General features: G+C 36.2%; 1 protein-coding gene across 1 annotated transcript in view; it reads right to left on the bottom strand.

Annotated features, from left to right (window-relative positions):
* PLS1 (plastin 1) overlaps positions 1–15269 on the bottom strand; it is a 44654-nt gene that overhangs the window by 28772 nt on the left and 613 nt on the right. The gene's annotated exons all lie outside the window — the stretch shown is intronic.

Here is a 15269-nt window from a genome sequence, read left to right as displayed (position 1 = left end):
CAACTAAATCAATCCTTTAATAAGGTGAAAGGACAAGTTGTTTTAGGTATTTCACTGGTGGTCTGTAATAACACAGCAGTGGAGGTTACCTTGCTGTGAGATACAGCTTAATCTTTACGAGCAAATGAATAATCAGTAGGGTTCAATGACTTCATAATTTTTTTTATATAGTTTACACTGGTATAAGATACAGAAAGATATCTCATCTTTCCTGTGTCAGTGAAAAAACTGCAGGAGACATTAACAGGAGAGAAATAGACTTTATGTTATCTAAAGTAAAAGAAGCCTCAATTATGGAATACAGTGGGGAATCCACCATTTTCCTGGGGAGATTATTCCAATGCCTGATTGTTCTCACGAGGACAAATTACCCTCATCTCCAACTGGAATGTCCCCAGGAATAACTTGTACCCATTACTCCCTCTTTTCCATGTGACTCCTTGTTAAAAGGCAGCCCCCATCACCTTCATAACTACCTTTAAATACTGGAACATGATGATAAGGTCCCACCTGAGCCTTCTACTCCCAAGGCCAAACAAACCCAGTTTTCACTGTCTTTCCTCATGTGGCATGCTTTCCAGTCTTGAATTATGTTCGTGGCCCTTCTCTGGACCCTTTCCAGCCTGTCAACATTTTTTTAGTATAGTGAGGACCAAAACCAAACACAGCATTCCAGGTATTTAGACAGTCCTCTAAATACAGAAAGAGCCTAATACACCTGCAGAATGATGAGCACTGGCTCTTACAAAGAAAAAAGATACAAAACCAGATTCACTCCTAATGCAGCAAAGGGGATGCTTGTGAACCTTTAAAACAGGAGAGCACTGAAAAGTCAAAGTAATTCGCTATATAAATACATATATCTGTGTACATAAAAAAGATATTACAACTCCTGAAGCACACTGCTAATTTTTAAAACAAGTGACAGGATATAGTTATGTCAGGTACAGTTATTAAAGTTCTTTAAACATCACACAGTCACAGTCTAAAGCTTCACTACTTGGAAGAGTCAGGGAGTATGTTTCTCAGCCTGGGCTTATAAATATGGACGGATATATTTCTAACCACCAAAATTACTAGAAGTTAGACGATAACAATTACAAAATGTTATGCTTCATCATATAAACTGCTAACTCATGCAATTTTCCTCAATCTTCTATGTACAGCATTATGCAGTGAACGAGGTATAATTTAAGAGGAAAAAAATTACCCTTTAAAAAAAAAAAAAAACAAAACTTCTTCCAAAACTGTCTGCACTGATCTTCGCTAGAGAAAGTCTATCAAACCAGCCAGTGATAAATTATGTGCCCATGAAATACATACCTTACGTAAGGAGGACTAGAAGATTTAAATTGAAGTTAATTATTTACTCCGTAGGAATTTATTAACACAGTACAGTAACTCTGGTGAATAATAAAATCAACATTTTCCACTATGCCTTTAAGATAAACATGGGTGACTTGAGAATAAACAGTAAAACATTAAACTGAGAACCTAACTGTTAGGCTGGTCGTAGGCCTGATCTGACTTCACTTACTATGGTGTAAGTACGGAATAATTTCATGAGGCTTACAACAGGATGAAGAGCAGATACATGTTTACTTTAGAAAGATACCTTTTCATTCTAACAAAATGCCTTCGGCTGCTGAGTACACAGAATAGCCATGTAAATTCATCAGTAGTATCAGTTTCATGTAGTTTCCTTCACATGCATCATTCAGAAGGATCTCAGACTGCCTGTGCTTTGTACTGCTGCATTCAGCACTCTGAATAAAGAACATCAATGGAAACCTTACCTATACCAGAATGACCACTTCTAGGAACATAACTTTGAAAAAATGCTATTGCATGCAGAGTTAATAGAAGTATCTTTCCTGAAACATTCTGCAAACTTCACCTGTTCACAGTTTAGCTACACCAATGCTTTGGGCTGCACAATAAGCAACAAATTAAGGGACACAAAAATAAAGTTTCCCAACAGAATCTCTAACAAAGTTAAATTCAAAGAACTCTGATCCAGCATAAAGGTTGGATACAGTGAGTCTACTAAAGTGGCACTTGTTCTCAGTTTTATTATCCACAACCTTTGCCTTGGTGAAGGTCCAGTAACAGCACGCACATGATACCCAAGCTATGTCAAGAGAAGTGCAGACTCAGAAGGAAAATGAAAGCATAGTAGGAATTTGAATACACTCAAACCATAAATCTTAATAACATTTTATGCTAGCTCAACATCTTTCATGATCGATTTCAAATAATTTACGTATGTGTATCATTCCTTAACAACATAAATATTTAATCAGGAAAAAGAACACAAAAGGCAGAAGGACTTAATGTTTAACAAATACACTAAGTATCCACTCATAAGAGACTGTGTCCACTTAGAAGTGTTTTCAAAGCTCCTTGAGAGTAGAAGCAGCTTATGTTCTCATGGAAATAAAACAAACAAGAATAAAGTTGCTACAATCTGCAGCAGAAAAGGATGGCCCTATTATGCCCTTTTAAGGCTTTTGAACCTAGTACTTGCAGGCAAACAGCTTGGAGACAGAAAGAACACAAGAATCTAGTAATGTTTTCCTGAGTTTTAGCAATTCAGCTCTGATACACTCTAATCAAGCCTTACAGTTGGTCTAAAGAAAAAGAGTTATTTCTGAATTCAGATAGAGAACATCTTTCAGAGGCTCAAAATGCACTTTATCAGATATTATCACAGCAAAAGTACCACAGTTATTAAAGACAGATTTTTCAGCTGTATTCCAGCAACTTCAACTGAAGCCAGCTGATTTTGCAGATTTTCAGCATCTCTAATAATCATACTATAAATAATGAAAAACTTGGAAAACATATAACTCAAGTACAATGCAACTGCAATGATACTCCTCCCAAGAGAGATAAAAGCAGTTCTTGTTTAGTGCTGCTACAGAAATACAAATGTCAGTGTAAACAGAAATACAAATGTCAGTGTAAACAGAAAAGTTCCTCAAGGTCTCAGTTCCATAGTTCACACACAGGAAGTCATAGAGATACTTGCTAACGTTTTGATTTTACAGTAAGAAACTCTTGCATCCAGCAATAGAACCTGCATGGCACACAAGGCACGGCACACAAGGCACACAAGGACAGGAAAGAATAGGTAAAAACAGTGGCAGGAGAAGTGGAACTAGGGAATTCCCTTGGGAGAAACGAAATAGTGCAGAAAACCTTCCCTTTGTTGAGCAAACCCTAGAGTGTCTCCTCTAGCCTATCAGAGGATGTACATTCGTAGAAATCACCAGGACTGTAATACATGTGATCTTAGTGGGTGTGGTACTTACCTTCCCAATATGAACCATTTTGGCATTGCTTTAGCTTCCACCATCCTGTCCAGAGTCTTGAATATTTTTTATGTGTTACTGGCACACTTAAAACTAGTGCTTACAAAGGGAATTCACAAGTCCTGGTACAAAACTCATGAAAGCCCATTGCCAAGACCTGTGTGGCTTACACAACACACATTTTTTCACTTCTGTGCTTCAAGTATATAGCATAGTTACGATCAGGTCTATTCTATTCACAATTAAAGTCATATTTTTGCAAAGAAAAATATTATTCGCATTAAGCAAGAACATGCTTTCCTTAGACAGCTTAAGAACACAACTAAGACTGTCCTCTGTAACTCAAAATAATGGTAACAGAAGAGAAGCAAGCCCCATTATCTCATCTTTTTATCCAAGAATCTCAAGTTGGACTTTTGAACGTCATTAAACATCTAAAAGCACTGTTCTGGAAGCAAAAATCTTGCTTTTCCATTTTACACATGACAATGTCTATATTCAAGTAATCCATGATTGCAAAGCTACATTCAAATTAATTAACAAGCTATTAACAGTTATGATGGGGCTCAGGGGAGATTAAGGTGACTTGGTGGAAGAAACTTCTTCACAAGTGTAAACACCATAACCTTAGACTGGTCTAAGCCTTGAACAGAAACTGTATCTGTCTTTCAACAACTTCAATCAACTTAATGCACTGTTTCATTTTCTATGACCTTTTCTCATCCTCTCTCACTAACCATATCATTTGCCCTCTGGACTGATTACTTGATATTATCCAAAAAATCAGTTTATTATACTGAAACCTATGTCTTCTGCTGACTAATCACTTGGCTTCCCAGAACACTAATGTGCTAGACCCTTCTTCCTGGAGAACTTCTGCAAGCTCACACGAAGCACCTTTTCCGGTCTTCCTTCTTGCCTCAATGACCTTGTCCCCATCTCTTGCCTCAATGACCGTGCCCCCATCTTTACCCATATGAATATCTTTGCTTATGTACTATTTCTGAATTCATCCACCCACTGATGAGGCAAAGACACTGTCTCTAGAATGCAAGAATCATTCCTCCCAATTAGTACTGGAAGCTGGAGCCTTAGATACTGCCACCAAAAGCAAGGCAAAAGTACAGGCTGAACTAACATACCAGCCACCACAGCACAGAATGAAAACCCCAGAAATTGTGGCAAGATGAATGCCTAAGGTCCGAGCATCACAGCAGTTTTACCATGCAAATGCATGGCAGATGGAAAGAGTCAATCATTAACATGTAGAAAATTTGATGAGAAGCTGGAAAACAGCAAAATCCATTTGATTACCAGTCACTGGTCTGAAGAAGAGACTTTTTTTTTTTTTTCCAAAGTCCAAACTTGGTTTCTCTGTGACATCTCACCAAAGCAAACCATGCTAAAATATAAATGGAAAGGCTACGCTAATCAAGTTCATTCAGGCACCCCGTTCTCAAGTCATTCTTTAGTACCTAGGCTGACATTACATACCAAGTTTTCAACAGCAAAAGTGAGTCAGTTAAAGGACACAACAAAGAACGATACTTAATCTCTTTCTTCCTCTGTTTAGGTTTATGCACACACAGCTGTCGTTAGCATGCAACTACAGTGACAAAAATTGCATTATTTTTATAGTAAAGTCCCATATAAATATTCTCTGATATATATCTTAACTGGGAAAAAAATACTGAAATTCTTATTTGAAATATCCACATCAATAAGAACTTTGTGTACAGAGCAAACATCATGCTCAGAGCTAACGATATGTTGACATGATCCCCATTTGATAAAGGGTCTTTCTGGGTGTCCCAGTACTTCACAAATAAAATTGGAGATCATACTTTAATTATTCTTGTACTCCTTTATTAAACTATAGCACTGGTAGTTGATTACTAAACAGAAAAGCTAAACAGAAGCAACTGTCATAACCCCAAATTTTCAAAAACAATCACAAATCAAACCCTAACAAAAAAAAGTCAGTTTTAAAAATTACTCATATGGAATTACATCTGTCTTGTTTTCAGATATTCCACATTATTATAAAAATCAACTTTTTGAGCTTTTCTCTATAACTGGAAGGACTGAAGCTTTATTTTAAAATTAAACAGATCCACATATAGTTTCTCAACTCCACAAACTGACTTTTGAGAGCATCTTCAATTTTAATGGAAAGGTTGGTCACATAATGAGAACGGATGATATTGTGCAAGTTACTGATTCAGCATCTTCTGGTCTACCTCTAAATGACAATTTAAATTAGTACTTTTCTAAAAGTGACGGTGCTATTAAAGTCAAGTAGTTGCAAAATTATCTCCACTTCAGTATTTATAGTAAGGAAACAAAAGTAATCAGAAAACATTAAAATACAACAAATGGCACAGCTTTTCACTATCTACCAGCTTCTAGCACAGCAGTTGTTACCTATTTCACAACCACATTCTGCTGCTGCTGTTAGCAAATTACCATTTCACATGTGACAAGCTTCACAGTTGCTCAAAGTTTGCTGGATTTTGCATTCCATCTACTGCAGTCAAAGTGTGCTTACCTTCAACTGTTACAATATCACTGATATTTTTTCAAGGCTGTCAGGTTTTGTCCCAAGCCTCTATTACTTCCAGATTCAATGCTGCTTGAGAGGCAGGACATACTGTGTATTGCTAAGAAATCTATCTTTCTACAGCACTCATAACTTCAGAAAAGTATCTGTTTCTTAAACCAACTGGAAAATTATGAACCATTTCCCTCCAAGCATGAAAATGCCATATAGTTAGCACATAACTTAAAACGCAAAACTATGAACAAAGCTGTCCGTAAACAAGCAGCCTAAAAGACAGAAGGGCAGATTTTAAAATCACACAACTGCAACACTCCAGAAAACTACTGTCTTGACCTTTCCATGTGCCTGCTCTCTGGTAGTCTGAAGTAGGAAACCTCAGCTTGCTACAAATGCTAAAACTGCAGTCAGAGCCACAAGCTAACTCTTACTAATGAACTTAGTTTTAAGGTCACCCCAGAAGTTAATCATGTGAAGATCATTAAGAGTAACAATACAAACACAGATTCATTCTCCTGCCCTCAGCAATTCAGTTCACATCCACATATTCTTCATATTCCAGCTAATTGCAATTACTAAACAGTACCAAATAGATGCATGTTGCCAGACTAGTTTTCAGTTTTTATTAGTTACCAAATGGCAGTACAGCCTTCTGTCACCTGCTAATACCTTATTCAACTCTACATGGTTCAAAAGATTATTAGAAGATTAGACTGATCAGCTACTATACTACAGGCAAGCCAGGATTTTGTGTCATGGAAAATTCATAGGTTATTTTTGTTTTTCTTTATTCATTGGTCAAACTAGAGGAAAAAAAAAAGCGTCTTTTAGAACACAGGGCAAAAGCAACTGGCAGCATTTCCAAGCCATCCAGTCTCTGCTAAGTCCACAGATGCATAAATGTTACCCATTTGCCAATTCATAGCCTTAAAGAGTTATATGTGCTAAAGTGCTTAGGATAAAAGGAACACATTAGTAAAGCTGAGTAACTAAAACTAAGTAGAGTATTGTTTGTAGCTTCTAAACTAGAAGACTATCTGGGGCACACATGAAGTTCATTTGCTGGTACTATAGTTCTTACTAATAAGGCCAGAAGAAAACAGCTACAGTAGTTGTTGCCAACTGTCATTTTTAATCATATTTAAGAGTTAAAAGGAAAAAAAAAACAACCCCACACAATAAAAAAAAAACAAACAGCTGAGCAAATGTTTTATACCCAATTTATTCAAAATCCAAGACTTAGGAATCATATATTTAGGAGATAGTTTTCACTTAAGAATATGAAGTTGTTTCTGATGCTTAGGTGAAAGCTCCGCAATCTTTCTTAAACACGTAAGAAATCAAAATAAATTTAAAAAAAAAACAACAAACCAAACCCAAAAAAACTCCACCAGAAAACCCCAAACAAACAAAAGAAAAATCCCAGAACTTTATAAAAATCTTGGGTTTGCCAAATTCTCTGGTTTGGGTTTGGTTTTGGGGGGGTTTTTTGGTTTGTTTTTTTTCTTTTTTTTTTATAAGTTTGAGCTGGCAACATGCGCAGACATCCCTTAGCATTTAAATCATAAATTGCAACTATGCAAAAAAAAAATAATTAGCTTTTAAAAAATAGTCTAAATATAAAATCTAGCCAGGTGCTTCTACTAAATTAATAAATTATTATTCTGCTGCAAAACAGTATATAAAGATGTGTATGATTTTATGAACTAAACATTTTGTTACCTTTTTACAATATTGTAAAACCATTCAAATTACAAAATAGTGCTAGGCTAGTAATAAGCCTTACGAACCTAAAAATTATAGTTTAAAAAGATACCTGTTGCTTTAAAATTAATAACCTGAACTCCTATAAGTGGAAAAGATATGCTTGACACTTACCTACTGTCTGGTAACTACAGGGCACAATACTTAGTAGACAGAAAATCCTGTTAGCTTATCATGCAGATTGTCATTGCAAGGAGACTTTTTGCCTAGTTAAACATGAATTCTTAGTATTATTAAATTTAGCATATATTTTCATTTGGTTTGCATTAGCCATTTTAAAATGTCCCACAATGTGACAATTTTTTGCTCTCATAGCCTGCAGTAAATGCTACAGTCTTCCAAAATTGCCAGATAGCAGTCCAAATTCTTTACAAACTGACATTTTTGAAGTAAAATATTACTCTTCCTTATATTGTTTTAAAGCCATAACACTTGTTAGGAGTTTGAAAGCAAATTTCCACATGTTCAGCAAGTGAAATATGTAGCTAAAAACTTCCTTTGATGACAAAATTGTCAACTGTGACCAAGTATCAGATAAATCAGCTTGCTGACAGATCAGTTCTTTTATAAGGGCAAAACATGTCTCTGCAGAAGATCTCACAAGATGCGCATTTTCTTTCACCTAATATTTTAAAATTCGAAATGTCTGCCTATTTAGTTAAGTTAGGAATGAGTCTGTGCCTATAAGCTCATCCTTCTCCCACCAACCTTTACAATAGCACGTTGTTTACTGTCACTTTACACGGTGACAATTCATGAAAAAGAATTCATATTTCCAACTCTCAGAAATTAATGCTCTTGAGCATTAAACAGTACTGTATATTTAAACTGTATATTTAAACCCGTTTTTAAATATCTAAACATACCACAGAAATACTTATTGTGCTACTACTATCAACTAGCAATCCAACTTTATGCTTACCTTCCATACTTTGATTCAAATATGAAGGACAAGCTTTCCCACTGTTACTGGTTTATCTCGCCCTGGTTGTAGATTGTAGCTGAAAGCAATACAACTAAAGTGACATCTTAATGAAGCACTTCTTAGGTAGCACAGAGACTATAGTAGCACCCAATTACTCATCCAGCATATGCTTATTTGGTTGAGAAGGACTGATTTGGATTAATCCTATTGAGTTTAAATGCCTTGATCTTAACTTACTTAGTAAAAAGCAGAATTGTGGCTTAAAAAATAAACTATATGGCAAAAAAAAGTTTGTTCCATGGATTGACAACCACAAAAATTACTTTTAGGAGGGCAAACATGCAGAAATCTTGGAATGCAACAGAAATATGTGCTTCTATTTACTATACATGTCTACTTTCCCCAAGGCAGTCAGTCTATCAGACAGAACTTTATTAAAATGCCCATCATAGCCAACCTAGTAGCTGTGTTTCATCACAACAGGAGGCTGCCATTTTAGAGTGCAAGCCACGTTATGAAAAGCAAAATAATGGAGTGCCAGAAGTAGGGATTTGCTCTGGCATGACAAACAGCTTCTCTCGTGTTGCTATTAGGCCTCTCTGGGGAGCAGCTTTGGTAGAGTGTGGCCAAACCACATTGCCCATACTGAAGCAGCCAATCGGGAAGTTGAGTCGGAGGCAGAATGGATAGTCTCAAGGATGTTGGAAATTCTGGGGAGTGTACATTTTAATTTTAAACTTTTAAAATCTATTAAAAAAAGTTTTGCTCCTTTTTTATACCATCCTTATGCAAAAGCTCAATCACCCTGACACATACAGCATTAACAAACTGCAACAGGCAACCGTAATTTTGCCAGGCTTAACTTCATTAGAATCACTAAAAAAAAAGCTGGAGTAATTCCAATATACACAACAGAAACTTCCACTTTGCAATGCTGTACCCACGTATGCATTTTAGTTAATGCTGATAGAATTGTATTTTATTTTATACAAAGTTGTATCCTACCGAGGATAGATATTTTCCGTCTATGTTTAGCAATATATACCTGGAAACACACAGTAGTAGCAGAATCATGAAAGATCAAAGGTATATAGATATCAATAATGAACCAGATAACAGCTTTTAGGAGAATTGATCCAATAGGCCTTGAACTAGAGAAGTAGTTATTTGTGAATACAACTCTAAGCACACAGTAACTCTTTTAAATCAATGAAATTATCAGTAAGAGTGGAATTCATGTGCTATAACATTTTACTAATTTGGGATGTGAAAAATAATCTACCCCACACAATTGAGGGGCTAATATAGGTGATAACAAATCAAGCAAAATAAACTTTATATTTAGTAATGAATTGTTTCCTCACTGAATACATCATGTTACTTAAGGGAGGGTATGTGGGGGGGAAACAGAATCAGAGTCAAGTTCTGATGCCAGCTATATCATTGGTGAAATCCACACTAGTTTCAATTTAATATATCTTGATTCTATAAATCAAACTTAGAGGACTAGAAACACAGCAGAAGTAAAACACTCAGCCCAATGGAAAAGGAGAATTTCGTACTACCTTATACTGGCCTACCTTTAGGATATGAAAGCACAGACCCTAGGTTCCTTTTGTCATAAGGGCATAAATTAGTGCAAAGAGAAATTGTAGGACTTGTGGAAACAAAATGGGAGAAAGGAAGACATGGAGCAGGAAGAAGAGCTTGGTAAGTCAGCAAGAAAAAAACATTCCAAACTATACAAATTTTGGAAAAGAAAAACTTCTCAGGGACCATCTGGTTTGAGAAGAAACAGCTAGCTTTGAAGCTCACACCAGGACAAATCCTTCAAATTAGCATTCAAGTAAATGGAATCTTGCTGATAACACACAGCCTAATATTTCAGCTTTTCTACATGTCAATGTTTTTAATCAGTCCATTCTACCAATGATTATTAACAAGATGAAAGGATGAATACATTAAGTGAATTAAAGTGGGTAATACTAGACCCAGCATTCTTTTTTGCTAGTGCCTATTATTGTTAGGAAGCCATCTGCAAGAGAGCTCTGAAAGTGGGTTGATAATTCTTTTCCCACCAAAAGCATGCACGCAGAAGCACACAACTGCTTTATGCGTAATTTATTTCAGAAGCTTAGCAATACCAGTCTTGCTGATGAGCTATTGTGACGCACTACCTTTATTCTCTCTGGATGCCAGTGTGTAATAGTAGTAACTAAGTACACACCTCCACATAAAAATCTAGACATTCACCAAGTAAGTTAAATTCAGAAGTACCAAACCAAATAACTATGTATATAATTAAGCCATGACTGATATTTAGTACTTCCCTGCAAGCGACTAGCTGAAATAATGTAATTAGCAATTTTCTCACATATACACTGCAGAACAGAGAAGTCAGTGTTTCATTTTGCAGCCCCTTTTTAAAGGTGTAGCAAATGTGATGCTTAAAAAACTCTTATTAAAGTGGAACTGTATGACTGTAATGCAGAACTGGTTCTACCATACCCTGGAACTCGGGATCCACACCGATCTGGCTAATGAGAGTTTTCACTGTTCATATCCCTTTGCATATCACAACATGACCATTAGGCAACTGTTAGCATAGTGAACGTCAAATGAGCTTAAATAAGCTAGTGAGACATCATCTAACACTGATCTTAAACCCCAGCTTTAAATTGAAAAGCATGCGCAGTTGCTTAGCTAGGGATCTTTTCCAAGCACTACATTTTAAATTTATTGTTTCCTTATTGTTTGGCACAGTACAGAGGAGCCTTCTCCAGTAATAATTCTGTTTGCTAGGATTTTACTTGCTGGTGCTCCTGTTTAAACCATTTACGTAAACACAGAGATTTTGAGAGGTTTTGTGGCATCTAACCATTACCCACACACTTTATGGGAAGCATTAAATGTAAGGGTACAATCTTTTCAGTTTATTTATTTTCTCATTGCATGCTGTTCAGGTGATGTCTATTTCATTGACATAATCCTCACAGAATTGTGAAAGCTTCAAATACTGGGAAAATATTCACCAAGGAGCACATGCTCCTCCAAAGTGTAATGAATACTGTTTCAGCATAGAGAGGTTTAAATTATTTGGGAGAAAAAAAAAAGGGGGGGGATGGGTGTTAAAGGACAAAACCCACGGATCCCCTTTCTCCTTACTCACTGCATTGGTTTCTATAGTAAACTAGCCAATGGGGAAAGTTGACATTTAGCAGAACTTTTATAAATATTCCCTTGTGTAAACTTCTTTCTAGTCTTAAGCAGCATGGAACACAGAAACAGGTGGAAATTTTTTTCTCCTAACATTAAATTTTTCACAGAAAACAACTTTCCACTATGAAAAGTGTAGCTAGTGCAGTTATTTAGATTTTCACTGAAGAAATATTTTAACTAAAGACAAACCTTTTTTCAACAGCCAGAATTTTCAACCGCAATTTAAACAACATTGCAAATTAAAACACTACACAATTTTCTCGTAACATGAGTAGTATACAGTTCTGCTATTAAGGGATTCTTAAGCATCACTGTTGCTAAAAAGTTAAAAAAAAAAAAAGTAAGTAATTTCCAGGACCAATTAAACCATGGAAAAGTTTTTCCCATTAAATCATTATAACAGTTACATTCTTTAGGTTTTTTATTATTATTTAATATTTTTAAATCAGCATTTAAGCTTCTGCAAATTTGGCCTTAGGGAACTGGATTTCAGGCCTCTTAACTCTCATTGAAAAGTTCTCAACTCAAAAAGACCTGACGTTATAATACTGATCCTGGTAGCAAATACATTTCTGTGAGTTTCCTCCACAGCTACTAGCCTCACTGGCAATACTAAAAACTAAATATAAAACTAAAAATACTGGGAAGCAAGAAACAATTAAACAAAGAAAACATACAGGCAATTATTTTTAATAGTAGTAGTTGCAGATAAGAAAAGAATAGTCACAACAGGTTCCAAAAGAAATTACATTTTAACAAGGTGTCTCTTAAAATTACAGAACTGTTTAATTTCACTTCATCACATTTATGCATATAAAGATCATGGATAAATGCTTGCAGGACTTCTGTATTACATACAGAAATAAGACATGATAAAAGCAGACTGTATTGTTGCATATTTTCTTCCCTCACTTCTTCTTCCTCCTTTACCTGATAGTTTTGGCTTAGTAGGTGGATGTACATGAATCTGCTTTTAGGTTTCTGGTTTGCCCTCCTTACCACCACTTATTGTTTCAATTTTTCATTCCCCTTCCTCCCTCTCCCATTATCAAACCAATATCCAGGATGAACTGTAATTTTAATCTGTGCCCCAAACAAGCTGGGCACACAGCAACACAGGCATCGAGCTTGCTGGAATATACGTTTTTATGGCATACAGGAATCACACAATGCGTTCAAAGGTCACACAATGCGTTCAAATACTCCAACCACCATTTTCATGGCTATATAAGGAAATTAGTCTTCAAGTAATCATACAATCAGGTATTATTACAGCAACCATGCAAATGATACGCCATAAGCACACCTTGATACTACATGAAACTAATTTGTACAGTTCAGAGGACCTCCATGCATCTAGACTGCATTTCCTCTGACCACCATATCAGCCTCTATAACATTAATATTTCACAGGTCATGAAGGCATCAAGAAATGCACTTAGTAAAGTCACTTGTGTCTACCTGCAAGAGACAGCTGAGATTTAACTGCAGTCATGCTAACCACATGGGAGGACATCTTATACATCCACAGAGTGGATAAGCCCCAAGAAGAACAGTAATTCTACCTCAGAAATAAACAGAAAGAGAGGGAATAAAAGTGCAATCCATGTACTTACTCTTTGCCTTGTACCAGCAGGTCCCAGGGCACAAGTCACTCAGTGTCTTAAAATAAATATATTGGCCTGCAGAGGCATGTGGTAAAGAAGCAATGAAAGCAAAAGAAGATAGAGGCCTGGGTGTGGAAGAATCGTGCAGGGGCGGGTGCAGAAGAATGGTGCAAGTCCATAGCGAGAGGCCTGCTCAAGCGGGGAAAACTCAGGGAAAAATAAGGGAAGAATAAAAGATGGGTGGGAAAGGACTAATGTCAGCTTTGGCAGAAACCTTATCAGTGCCACATATACTGTATTTAATACTTAGCTCTACCTATCTGCATGAACTTCCCCAAGTTCTGCAATCTCTGCACACCTAACATTCATTTCACCAATACGAATGCTGCACCAGAAAAACAACATACAGAATGTCTCAAGGCATACTATTTCCACTAGTAATGAGTCACTCTCACTAGCAGGATAATATACCTGCTCCTCCTCCTGAAGGGTCGGGAGACATAAAAATATAAAATAATGGGACAAGGAAGAAACAGGGAGATGAATTAAGAGTTTATTGAGCTGCTTATCATGCATTCAACAAAAGCCAGGACCAAATTCAGGTGTTTCAGTTGGCATTTCCTTAGTGGGTTTGGGGAGTGGTAGGTTTTGAGAGTGCCCATAAAAAAGTTTTTATGGGGAGAATCTATGAGGCTTCTTACATCCTTGCAGCACAATGAAATTGTTATTCTGGGCAGTTTTATACGACCAAGACTTGATGACATGGTCAGAAGGCAGCAGATGGGCCTTTGCAACTGGGAAGGGAAATAAGTCTCTTAACTTCATTACCAGTGAAGAATGAGAAGCAGGAGGTGTCTTCAGTGAATTGATACTTTAAAAAAAAAAAAAGAGCCCCCCCCCAACTACATGTGTCGTAAATGCTTAAGGAAACTGCACCACAAATTTATATAGCATTCTACCTATGACAAATGAAAGCAGTTCTGCAATACCTATATTAATATGATCTCTCTGTTAACTCACAAGACTTTCAGGCAAAAGCGCTTTGTCTATCTCACTTATGGTTTAACTACAACAAAAAAAATCACCCTATGAGTCAATAAATTTATCATGTCTTTTAGGACTGAAAGCTAAAGAATAATACAGCTTTCTCAAACTCTCTTAAAATCCCAACAGCTATCTTGCTATCTTAAGTTAAACAGGGATGACACAAAAATTTTAACTCTACATCAAATTAGCCAGTTGTGCAATTTACACTTAGTATGATTGTTGTCTCAGGCTTGGAAGTTTACACTCAGAATGCTGTCTTCAACAATAAAGAGACTTAACTGAAACTGTACAAAATTGTGTTCCAAATAGCACTGATAACAAACCCCAGACATACTTAGTCTTCCTGGATCATTACTGTTATACTTAGCTAAACATGTAAAGCTACACAGTTTTTGCTTCCTTTCTAAGAATAATTATTGAAAGACTAATATTTATAAAATCAGCTGATAGAAAATATTGTAATACGTGTTTCAAAACAAGTGAAAATAAAAGTTACGCTTTATGAAGTTTCTCAAAGTATTCCAGGTCCTTCCCACATTAGCAACCTTTGAAAGGTCAGCAGAATTTTTAATGAAATGGCATACATTTATTTTGCAGATTAAAATAACAACCTACACATGAAAAATTAACAGGTTGCCCAAAAGCATCCATCTGAAATGAATCAGTAACTGAAATGCACATGCCCCCCACCGTGTTTTATATGCAAAAGATATAACCCCAGCACAATGGAAACAGGCAACAGAATTAAAGGCCTCCAACAGGATTTTATTTTAGCCTTCAGAATAATGCTAACACAAAGTTCATAAACAAGTACAGAAAGAGCTATACATCGTAAT

The sequence above is a fragment of the Pezoporus wallicus genome, unplaced genomic scaffold (assembly GCF_028554395.1).
Source record: "Pezoporus wallicus isolate ANWC-B61680 ecotype Strahan unplaced genomic scaffold, APGP_CSIRO_Pwel_v1 contig_360, whole genome shotgun sequence".
Taxonomy (NCBI): Eukaryota; Metazoa; Chordata; class Aves; order Psittaciformes; family Psittacidae; genus Pezoporus; species Pezoporus wallicus.
Note: the sequence above shows the minus strand (reverse complement) of the source record. Positions and strands in the feature narration are given on the sequence as shown.